General features: G+C 40.0%; 1 pseudogene; it reads left to right on the top strand.

The window, feature by feature from the left end:
• Nucleotides 1–6,135: 6,135 nt before the first annotated feature.
• LOC102496572 (nucleolin pseudogene) lies at nucleotides 6,136–8,231 on the top strand (annotated as a pseudogene).
• Nucleotides 8,232–8,702: the final 471 nt, after the last annotated feature.

The raw sequence follows: 8,702 nt of genomic DNA, 5'->3' as shown, positions 1-8,702 counted from the left end.
AAATAAAATAGCAAGCCACATGTCCTATATAGACTTATTCGCTGGTAGCATCGTATTAGTCTAACACAATTCAGAAGGCTTCCTATAGGATTTCTTGACTGACGGCACTTGCCTGACCCACAGGGCAGAGATGAGCTGGCTCTGCGTATTGGCTACTTAGGCAGAGGCTCCTAAATCAGCCTTTATTCTTGCCCTTTCCTGCTGTGATGACAACAGCCGGAAACTGCTTTAAGCACCACAACCCACACTAACAGCTGTTGGAGGACTTTAGAATTTCTTCTCTGGCAGATAATTCAGAGTTAAAGGAACAAACATGTTCAAAACCCCATTCAGGAAAGTTGTTGGTAAGTGTGAACAATGCCAGTGATAACAGTGCTTTTCTCAGAAGACCATGTAGAAGAGCATTGTTATTCACATTTATTTCAGGCCACTGGGTTCTTATCTCAGTTGTGCCATGTGCTCCCACTTATCTGCCAGCAGTTATACTCTACTGAGTCAACAATGAAGTCCAGTTCACCACCGTTGACCACCACTGAAGATCAGGTGGTAGAAAAGTTTATTCTTATTAGAATTTGACATGTGACTCAGCAGCCACAAGAAAGGTGTCCCTCTAAAACTCTCATAAGTTATTTTTGTCCTTAGATGTAGGATTTTTGGGGGTGTCTAAAACAGCAACAGGGCCCTCTTTGCAACAACAGCTGGAAATATCAGATAAGTGCAAAATGTCCTTTAAATATTAGGATCATGTCTAACATGAATAGCTTTTTCTTCATGGCAAAGGTAAGTTTTCCAAAAATCATCTGTACTTTTGATCAAATGCTGTCCCAATAATCAGGAAGTGTAGATGTCTGCTGAATTAATGCCGTAAAGATAGGCAAGATTGAATTTTCAGTATAAAATCAAATGGCTGGTGAAATAACTCACACGTGTACACATACACATGCACACACCACACTTACAGGTTTATGTTTACACACATAGATCATATGTACACATATGAAAAATATAGACAGACATATACACAAGGATCCTCATGCCACACTATTGAGTATTCAGTACTGACTCTGAAGGAGGACTGACTGGATTCCTACCCCAGGACTTCTATTAAGAGTTATGTAGGGGCCAGCAGGTAGCATGGAGGCTAAGGTGCTTGATCCCATATGGCTGGCCAACCAGTTCAAATTCTAGACTCAGCAGCTTGAAAATCATACCAGGTGCATGTGCGTGTGTGTCCGAAATCCCTAGAGGAATCCTGAGGAGGAATTAGGTGAGGCCTTTCTTCCCTCGAGGGTGAATTTTCACTTTCCATCTATTTCTTTCCCTCCCTGGTGAGAACACACACCCTAAAGCAAAAAATTTAAAAATTAAAAAGTTGCTAGACCTTAGCCTAAGTATTTAACCCTTCATTTCCTCAATTTTCTTAAAAAGAAAAATATTAATATTAGGTTGTCTATAAAATCATGGCTCATTTTTCTATGCTTTTCTCTGCAAAAGTGCATCATGACTTCCCCTACTGCCCAATAGTATCCACTTCAAATGTTCTTAAGAGAATAAAGTGAATAGTATGTGTAATGAACTTAGCACAGTGGATAGCACTCAGAGAGTGCTATGTGCTTATTAAATAGTAGGTTTCTATCTTGCAGAGAGAATATAGTCTCTGTATCTCTGGTTAAGCAGTCATGAATCAAACTAACTATGGATTTCTATCACCAAAGGCCTCTAAAAAGGTTGGATAGTAGTTGGTGACCAGGAGTCTCTGCCATGCCTTTATCATAGGTCTTTCATTTTTGTTTATGTGAATATTTTTTACTAGAAAGCAGACTCCATGGGCTCAGGGACACTTTGAATATATGCCATCATTTTCTCTTTAGAATATATCAGGATAGTTGGCACAGGTAAGTGTTTAATAAATATTTATTGAGTGAATACTAGCTACTACTACTGCTAGTACTGCTACTATCACTACTGTTATTTTCAGGATAGAGTTTGATTTCCCATATCTTTGATTATTATGCTGAAATATGAGTTTTTGGAAATCATGTATATGTCAAGACTTTGTACTCAAAAAGTGCTAATAAAGCAAATAAATTTGGGAAAATTTATGTAGAAAGCAGAAAATTATACTACTGATATCAAGTAATTCACAGTCAAGAATGGTTTGTAAGAAGCCTAGAACCAGTGCATAAGTGCACATACCAAATTGATAGGTATAAAACACAATTAATGAAAGAAATGTATGTTGGATTTTAATGTAGGAAGGTAAACAATACTGCTTTCTGTCACCAGGTTGACTGGCATACAATATTGAGGGCTAGGAAGCGCCTTGCTCAAAAGAAACAGGACAATAGCTAAGCAGGTCAAAATGAAACATGTGACCGTGATGGTGGAATTGTGCAGAAGAGAATTCGGTTGGAGATTAAAGGGAAGAGGGAGAATGGGGATGTGCTAGAGACCACCCATCCGGGTGGAGGAAGTGATGATTTTTTCCAGGCATAGATCAAACAGCACAGACACTACAAGAAAGGGTGGGTGAGGGCAGTGGGAGGGGGCCATGTGGGGAGGCCATATTAGACAGCTGCTAGAAATCAACTTTAGCCAAAAGAGGAAGTGATGCAGAACTGTTTCTCTGGACCTATTCTAACCAACAGGGAAGTGACAGAGGCCCTGGAGGAAAAGAGCAGGTTACTGTAGCGTCTCTTACAGCCAGCAATGAATGGGTGAGATGGGTATTGTCATAGGGCTGGCCAGCTTTTGAGAAGACATCATTCTCAAGTGGAGCATGAAGATCAGTGGATGCTAAGACCTGAGAATGAAGCAGCAGGTTGTCCCAAGAGTAACAGAGAACCATTGTTAATAGCATAATCCCAACTTAGAAGAAAATGGGGAAGTATCTAAAGAGGTGGCCAAACAGGAAATTCTCTGGTAAAGTCAGATGAAAAAACACTTGTGCAAAAAAAAAAAAAAAGGAAGACCAATATAAATGAGAATACAAAATAGTGTGATGAAGCCTTGTGCATCCTGTGTGTGGAAGAGATGGAAGAGATTCACAAAATATGCTAAAGCCTAAAATAAAAGTGAAGAAAAAAAATAAGAACAGGATAGAGGTTCTAGAATAATGGCCGAAATGTGGTATAAACAGGCATCAGAGAGAAAGGATCACAGCTCAACTCAGTTAGATTAAATAAGTATTTGCTGACTGTCTTCTCTGTGAAGTACTACTAGCCAGAGCCACAACTCTGCTCAAGGGAAATGCATTGCCAGATAAGGAAAATATACAAATAACCAAATTATGTATCTGATATAAGTTTTTATTGCTTTATGTATCTTTAAAAGATAGAGTTTGATTTCTTAAGGTTTTCATTGAGGAAACACCAAGGAAAATAATATAGAGGTCATTCTGTAGGATTCTGTGAAAGCACATTGAGAGGTGTGCTTTTGGATAGAACAAAAGAGGACGAACCTTGAGACTTAAAAGGATGAGAAGAAATGGTTAGAAAAGGAGAGAAGGCACTTGGAGTCAACTGCCACAGAAACAGAGAGGACAGAATTTTCTCCAACAGCGTACAAAATAGCATGACACTGACGTGTATGCTGATAAGAAGGTCCTAGTGGTTTAAGGATAGCTTAGGTGGCATGGGAGATAGATCTAAGGTCCCTAGAAGGTCTATGAGGAGAGGAAACCATTATTTCTAAAACTTTGCCTAGGTTAGGAACAAAATAAATGGTAGATATTATAAAAAGATCTGGTTGAGGCCAGCAGGTGGCACGGTAGTTAAGGTGCTGGACTCCCCCATAGCCAACCGCAATTTGAGTCTGGGACCTGGTGCCTTGCTTTCTCATTCTCCCTCTCTCTCTGTCCATCTCTGGTGAATTAATAAAAATAATAAATAAAATTAAATAAATAATAATAAAAAATGGTACAAGGTCAAGAATGAATTTTGTATTTTACTCTTATATTTATTTGTATTCGACTATTCCTTGGGGAGATTTAAACACAGTTACATGTTTAGAGGAAAAAGGTAGTAGAACAAAAGTCACTAAAAACTAAAGATAATGAAGAAGGAATTATTAAGTCAAGACCTTTGAGGAAAAGGTAGGAAATAGGTATTAGAGATCATGTAGGAGCATTAAAAGTAGATATTAACTTCTCTGTGGAAATCTCAGGACTCTAAGAATAGATTTATCTGTAATGCTTGGAGAAGAATACTGGTGATGTTACTTTTTGTTGGTCTCCATTTCTTGCAGAGTTAAGGAAAGAGGTCAGTCCTTAAAAAGCAGATAGTCCTGGGACCAGCAGTTAGCGTAATGCCTATGTTGCTGGACTTCCATGTAATCTACCGCGTTTCGAGTCCCAGACCCAGTAGCTTAAACTCACGCCAGGCGCGTGTGCGGGTGTGCCCAAGATCCCAAGAGAAAAATGGAGAAGGGATTGCAGCTTGGTCATCCACTCTGGGGGGGGTGATTTCTCCCTTTCTATCTCTCTGTCTTTCTCTGTCTTTCTGGCAAGCACACACGTCCAATAAGGAAAAAAAAAAAAAAAAAAACTCTCCAAAGGAAAAAAAAAAGAAAAGAAAAAAGGGCAGACAGTCCTAAAAGAGATTTTAAAAGTAGAGATACAACTATTTAGGGGAATGGAGGAAGGAGGTAGCATGAGATTTATAAAGGAGATTTGGTATCTAATTGAAAATGGAGAGTATGGCTACATGGGGCACCAACCTATGTAGTATATGAGTGTTGTCAGTAGCTTCAGTATAGTAAAGATGGATGGCTATATTAATCTAGAGTTGGGGTTTACCAGTGAGTGTGGTGGACGAATTAGAAAGTATGATAATAGAAGCTATAGATAAGACAGAGGTTGTAATGATGGATCATGAAAGCTAGGATGCTTAGTATTAAAAGTGGAGGTAGCATGGAATTAAGAATATTCAGACTGTTCAAGAGATTAAAATTTTAAAAAAAAATTGAAAGCAAGTATAACAGGCCTTGGGAATTGTGGGGGCAAAAATAAGACAACACCATGGGGAGAAAGAATATTCAAGTGTAAGTTTTCAGACAAGGAAGAATTTCAGGTTATATCAGGGTCCAGGGTGTGACCCAGGGAAAAACGTGTCCAGAGTGGGGAGAGGTGGTAATCAATGGAGTTGAGGATGTCAATAATGTGAATAAAAGACCTATTTCAGCCAATAGGACCACAATGGATACTGTGACTAGCTATGAGTAATCAAATAGAACATCATCTTTGGCAATGTAAGCTTCAATCCTTACTTGACTTCTCTGTGGATGAAACATTTATCTATGTAATGCCCTAGAAAGTAAACTCCCAGCCCAACTCCCAGAAATGGTAAGGTATCAAGGCTGTTTGGCTGGGTTTGCCATTACCAGCCAGGCCCTTTACAGGTCCCAGAGCCAGGGAGGACAGGTTTGTAAGGTCCACACTGCACATATGACACAAAACTTTACCTACTATCTAAAGGTCAGCTCCCTCAGTCAGTGCTTAGCCACATGAGAATTAGAAAATTCTGGAAACAAAAGAGAAACTAGTGTGGAGCTTAAGTATACCACAGAAAAGTGCATAAGTATACAGGCCCAGAAACCCAACCTAAATAAGTAGGGAGTGCTTTGTCTGATGTCTAGAAAACAAAGCAAAGCCTCAAGAAATAGGAGAAAATCAGGAAGTATATCTCCCAGAAAAGAGCACAGCAACTCCTCACCAAATATGGGGGGCAGGGGGGAGAGAAATCCCAGAAATAACAGAAATAGAATTCGGAACATTCATCATAACAAAACTCAGTGAGATGCAAGAGAAAATGGACAACCAACTCTAGGAGATTGGAAAATTATTAGATAACAAGAAGGAAAAATGCCATAAAGATACCCTAAAAAAGAATGAAACAATTTCCGAACATGAACACAACAGAAGAAATAAAAATCTCCCTTGAAAGCATCATTAGCATATTGGATCATGCAGAAGAAAAGATCTCTAGTCTTTCACCTCAGTCTCCAGCTGTAGCTGGCCGCTGAGCACACGTGCTCCAGATCTTCAGTTCTTGTGGTCACCACCAATGTCACTAGAGTTCCTCAAGACTCATCTGCCCCACCTGCCCACCACACACTCTGCCATTGTAAGCCACCATCATGGTGAAGCTCGCTAAGGCTGGTAAAAATCAAGGAGACCCCCCAAAAAATGGCTCCTCCTCCAAAGGAGGTAGAAAAAGACAGTGAAGATGAGGAAATGTCAGAAGATGAAGAAGATGATAGCAGTGGAGAAGAGGTTATCATCCCTCAGAATAAAGGTAAGAAGACTGCCACAACTCCAGCAAAGAAGGTGGTGGTTTCTCCAACACAAAAGGTTGCAGTTGCCACACCTGTCAAGAAAGCAGCAGTCACCCCAGGCAAAAAAGGCAGCTGCCATACCATCCAAGAAGACCATTACACCAGCCAAAGCAGTCACAACACCTGGCAAGAATGGAGCTGCACCGGGCAAAGCATTGGTAGCACTTCGTGAAAAAAAAGCACCTGCCACTGCAGCCAAGGAGGCAAAAAATGGCAAGAATGCCAAGAAGGAAGACAGTAATGAGGAGGAAGAAGATGACAGTGAGGAAGATGATGAGGACAAGGATGAAGATGAGGGTGAATTTGAGCCAGCAGTGATGAAAGCAGCAGCTGCCGCCCTGGCCTCAGAGGAGGAGGATGAGGAGGAGGAAGTAGATGAGGATGAGGAAGATGAGTCTGAGGAAGCAGCTATGGAAACCATAGCAGCCAAGGGAAAGAAAGCTCCTGAAAAAGCTGCACCAGTCAAAGCCAAGACAATGGCTGAAGATAAAGATGAAGAGGATGATGAGGATGAGGATGATGAGGAGGAAGATGAGGATGACAATGGTGATGAAGATGATGAGGATGAGGAAGATGAGGAGAAAGAAAAGCCTGTTAAAGAAGTTCCTGGAAAATGAAAGAAGGAAATGTCCAAACAGAAAGCAGCTCCTGAAGCCAAGAAACAGAAGAGGGAAGCCACAGAACCAACTACATCCTTTCATCTATTTGTTGGAAACCTGAACAGTAACAAATCTATTCCTGAATTAAAAGCTGATATTAGTGATGTTTTTGCTAAAAATGACCTTGCTGTCATGGATGTCAGAATCGGTACATGTAGGAAGTTTTGCTATGTTGACTTTGAATCTGCTGAAGATCTAGAAAAAGCTTTTAAACTCCCCAGTTTAAAAGTCTTTGGCAATGAAATTAAACTGGAGAAACCAAAAGGAAAAGACAATAAGAAAGATTGAGATGCAAGAACACTTTTGGCTAAAAATCACTCCTAAAAAGTTACTCAAGATGAATTAAAAGAAGTATTTGAAGATGCCAGGGAGATCAGAATAATCAGCACAGATAGAAAAAGTGAAGGGGTTGCCTACATTGAATTTAAGACAGAAGCTGATGCAGAGAAAACCTTTGAAGAAAAGCAGGGAACAGAGATAGATGGGCGATCTATTTCTCTATACTACACTAGAGAGAAAGTTCAAAATCAAGACTATAGAGGTGGAAAGAATAGCACTTGGAGGGGTGAATCAAAAGCTCTGGTTTTGAGCAACTTCTTCTGCAATGCAACTGAAGAAATGCTACAGGACGTATTTGAGAAGGCAATTTTTATCAAAGTGCCTCAGAGCCAAAATGGCAAATCTAAAAGGATAAGCGTTTATAGAATTTGCTTCATTTGAAGATGCTAAAGAAGCTTTAAATTCCTGTAATAAAAGGGAAATTGAAGGCAGAGCAATCAGGCTGGAGCCTGTTTGTCAAAGGTCTGTCTGAGGATACCACCGAAGAGACATTAAAGGAGTCTTTTGATGGCTCCATTCGTGCAAGGATAGTCACTGACTGGGAAACAGGTTCCTCCAAAAGGTTTGATTTTTGTAGACTTCAACAGTGAAGAAGATGCCAAAGCTGCCAAGGAGGTCATGGAAGATGGTGAAGTTGATGGAAACAATTTGGCCCTGGACTGGGCCAAGCCTAAGGGTGAAGGTGGCTTCGGGGGTCAAGGTGGAGGCAGAGGAGGCTTTGGAGGGTGAAGTGGCTTCCCAGGAGACAGAGGAGGAGGAGGAGACCACAAGCCACAAGGAAAGAAGATGAAGTTTGAATAGTTTCTCTGTCCCTCTGTCTTCCCTCTTCCATTTGAAAGAAAGGACTCTGGGGTTTTTACTCTGCTACCTGATCACTGACAAAGCCTTCTGAGAACATTCCAAGACAGTGTGCCATCCTGTGATCTACTTGGAAAGCCATAGAAATAATGTTTCAAGGGAGATACTCTTGTTGGCTTTGACTGGATATTCATATAAACTTTATAAAGAGATGAGCGATAGAGCTAACCCTTATCTGTAAGTTTTGAATTTATGTTGTTTCATCTGATGTACAAAACCATTTTTTTCCTACAAATAGTTTCTTTTGTTTGTTTTGTTTTGTTTTGCATTGGGCAATTGTAAAGGAAAGCAGAATGTTTTATCATGATTTTTGCTTCAATGACTTTAGGACAAATTTTTAAAAAGTCCAAAAGCAAAAAAAAAAAAAAGAAGGAGCAGAAGAAGAAGAAGAAAGAATCTCTGACCTGGAAGACAAAGCCTCTGACTTAATTCAAGCCATGAAAAAGAATTTTAAAATATCCACCCCCATGAAGATAATATATGGGAAATACTAGACACCATTAAACATCCAAA

This window comes from Tupaia chinensis, unplaced genomic scaffold, assembly GCF_000334495.1.
Source record: "Tupaia chinensis unplaced genomic scaffold, TupChi_1.0 Scaffold000392_1, whole genome shotgun sequence".
Classification (NCBI taxonomy): Eukaryota; Metazoa; Chordata; class Mammalia; order Scandentia; family Tupaiidae; genus Tupaia; species Tupaia belangeri.
This window is presented reverse-complemented; position numbering and strand designations above follow the sequence as displayed.